The sequence below is a fragment of the Schistocerca americana genome, chromosome 2 (assembly GCF_021461395.2).
Source record: "Schistocerca americana isolate TAMUIC-IGC-003095 chromosome 2, iqSchAmer2.1, whole genome shotgun sequence".
Lineage (NCBI taxonomy): Eukaryota > Metazoa > Arthropoda > Insecta > Orthoptera > Acrididae > Schistocerca > Schistocerca americana.
Genome location: NC_060120.1, coordinates 691,693,363 through 691,696,946, shown reverse-complemented (window position 1 = coordinate 691,696,946; position 3,584 = coordinate 691,693,363). Strand labels below are relative to the sequence as shown.

At 52.4% G+C, this 3,584-nt stretch overlaps 1 non-coding gene across 1 annotated transcript; it reads left to right on the top strand.

Moving 5' to 3' along the window:
* The first annotated feature begins 667 nt into the window (after window positions 1–667).
* Trnaa-cgc lies at window positions 668–742 on the top strand. The gene has a single exon. It is a non-coding gene; the product is annotated as a tRNA-Ala (tRNA).
* The last annotated feature ends 2,842 nt before the right edge of the window (window positions 743–3,584 follow it).

Sequence of the window (3,584 nt, the reverse complement as noted above, 5' to 3'; positions counted from 1 at the left end):
TCGATTGCACCCTAGACGTCTGAAAAACCGTGTTGTGGTCAGATGAGTTCCGATTTCAGTTGGTAAGAGCTGATGGTAGGATTTGAGCGTAGCGCAGAGCCCACGAAGACATGGACTCGGAAGCACTGTGCAAGCTGGTGGTGGTTCCATAATGATGTGGGCTGTGTTTACACGGAATGCACTGGGTCCTCTGGTTGCTCGGCTACAAGGAGTCCATTTGCAGCCATTCATGAACTTCATGCTCCCAAACAAGGACGGAGTTTTTGAGGATGACAAAGTGCCATGTCACCATTCCATAATTGCTCGTAATTGAATGAGATTTTCACTCTCCAGCTGAGTGTACGCTGATATGAAACTTCCTGGCAGATTACAACTGTGTGCTGTACCGAGACTCGAACTCGGGACCTTTGCCTTTCGCAGGCAAGTGCTCTACCAACTGAGTTACCAAAGCACGAGTCACGTCCCGTCCTCACAGCCGTACTTTTGCCGGTACCTTGCCTCCTACCTTCTAAACTTTATAGAAGCTCTCCTGCGAACTTGGAGAACTAGCACTCATGAAAGAAAAGATATTGCGGAGACATGGCTTAGCCACAGCCTAGGGGAAAGTTTGGAAGGTAGGAGACGAGGTACTGGCAGAAGTAAAGCTGTGATGACCGGGCGTGAGCCGTGCTTGGGTAGCTCAGTTGGTAGAGCACTTGCCCGCGCAAGGCAAAGGTCCCGAGTTCGAGTCTCGGTCCGGCACACAGTTATAACCTGCCAGGAAGTTTCATATCAGCACACACTCCGCTGCAGAGTGAAAATCTCATTCTGGAAACACCCCTAGGCTGTGGCTAAGCCATATCTCCGCAGTTTCCTTTCTTTCAGGAGTGCTAGTTCTGCAAGGTTCGCAGGAGAGCTTCCGTAAAGTTTGGCCAGCCAGATAGTGCTACATGATTCCCATCGAACATTTATTGGACATAATCGACAGGGCAGTTCGTGCACAAAATCCTGCAGCGACAACACTGTCGTAGTTGTGGACGGCTATAGAGACAATTTGGCTCAATATTTCTGCAGGATACTTCCAATGACTTGTTGAGTCCAGGACACATCAAGTTGCAGCATTACGCCGGGCAAAAGGAGGTCCGACACGACATTAGGAGGTATCCCATGACTTCTGTCACCTCAGCGTACATTTATTGTGAAATATAAGGTGCCATGACACTCCCTAAGGGTACTCGGAAGTTGCCTTTACGTCTCAGATTTCTGTCTGTTGCGAATGACATGCTGTGTTGCGTCTGCTGTAAACTCTTCAGTGCAATCACACATCTGGTCTTATATTCCGTAGGCTCATATTTTGTTCATGAGTGTGGGACAGTATCGAACGCCTTCCAATACTCAGGGAATACAATGAGCTTTAGTAAGACTTTATGGTGAAAACGGCAATAACAAGAAAACATCAGCATCACGAAACGTGAGTAGCAGGTGGCGGAGGAAGCGAGTAAGGAACTGGCCGAGGCAGGGGGCCACCCCCGCTGGAAGCGGAAGTGAGTCTGCTGCCGGGCCGCACCCCACCCGCGGGCGAGCAGACACGCACATCCGGCGCTGCGCCCCGCGCCACGCCGCCACTCCACTACCCCGGCGACACGCATCGCTACGTCAGCCGCAGCGCACAGCAGCACTGCACAGCGCCACGCCGCCGGCGTCAGTTGCGTCACGGCAGCCGCACCGCCAGCGTCGCCGCGGCTACCGAGTCAACTGCCTGCCGTCCGTACGCGTCTGTTACCGGCGACGTGCTGCACAGTTTCAGTACCGCACCACAGCGACCGTGTGGGACGTGACAGTGTAAATCACCACTCTGCTGTCACGCAATGCGATTGTTCCAGTGTTTACTGTTATAGTCAAAATGTGTGTGTTAAACAATAGCACATTACAGGCTGTTGTCGGTTATTCATTCCGAGATAAAGCGAGTCTCAATGTGTAACGTGTGACAGCGGAGACCTTAAGATCCCAGTGTTACTTTGCTGCACTTCGTCCATTTGAAAGTGAGGAGCCTACTGGTGCTGCCACACACACTTGCCGGCAGCAGCACAAGAGGCAGTTGAGCCGCCTGTGTTCACAGGCCGTGAAGAAACACGAGACGTCAGTGGAGTTAAGGAAACGCACATCCCTCCCCTACCCGCTGTTGGCAGCAGTGTAGTGCACGGGCGGTCTCCAGAGCGCCGCTCGCAGAAAGGGAACCTCGCCCGCTGGGAGATATCTGGACTTGGCGCGCGTCCCGCTGGGGTAAGCCGCCGACGCGTGACGCGGCTGCCGATCGCTCCGTGTCCAGCTACACGTGCCGCTCGTCCGCTTCACAACGGACCGGTGCCACATGCGCTTGTCCTTATCGACTGCTGCGGGTTAACGTAGCCTACGACGTCTCTATAATATAGAACGATGGAATTATTTGTGCTTACAGTGAAAGTGCTCGATATAACGTAGGTCGACTCTACAGTGGGTGCAGTGGAAGTCGAGAGTGCCCGGAATGAACTCGCCTTGGCAGGGGCCATGGTGAAAGTGACGGTGATCGAGGTGAAGCCATGCAGCCCGGAGGAGTCGCGGCCGTGTGCAGAGGCGGAAGGCGGGCGTCCAAGCGGCGGGCCGGCCCTGGCGCGGAGGCACTCGCGGCGCCTGGCGTCGACGCGAGGACTCTCCTCCAACAGCGACTACCTCAGCAAGCGGCGCCAGCACGGCGCCCAGCCCGAGGACAGCGTCCGCCACAAGATACACTTCTTCGAGCAGGAGGCGCGTGCGGGTCGCCGTAAGTACATATCACACAGTTCACTCCACCTTCACATTCTTTGATGATGATGATGATGATGATGATGGTTTGGTTCGTGCGGCGTTCAACAGCGCGGTTATCAGCGCAAGTAGAAATTCCCAACTTTTACTCAGTCCAGTCCCGCCATTTTCATGAATGATGATGAAATGATTAGGACAACACAAACACCCAGTCATCTCGAGGCAGGTGAAAATCACTGACCCCGCAGTGAATCGAACAAGGGATCACGCACATTCTTTGAAAAAAAAATGTTCAAATGTGTGTGAAATCTTATGGGACTTAACTGCTAAGGTCATCAGTCCCTACGTTTACACACTACTTAACCTAAATTATCCTAAGGACAAACACACACACCCATGCCCGAGGGAGGACTCGAACCTCCGCCGGGACCAGCTGCATAGTCCATGATTGCAGCGCCTCAAACCGCTCGGCTAATCCCGCTGGCGCACATTCTTTGAGTCATCAGTCTTCTCTAGTACTATAGAAGTTATTCCCTGATGTTTTAACAGATTTCCTGTAACCCTGTTCCTTCTTCTTATCAGTTTTTTCCAGGTATTCCTTTCCTCTCCGATTCTGCCCAGAACTTCCTCACTCCTTTCCTTATCAGTCCACCTAATTTTCAACATTTTTCTCTAGCTTCTAATCTCTTCTGGTCTGGTTTTCCCACAGTCCACGTCTCACTGTCATACAATGCTGTGTTCCAAACGTACATTCTCAGAAATTTCTACCTCAAAGTTAGACCTATGTTGCACGCTAGTAGACTTCTCCTGGCCAGGGATGCCCT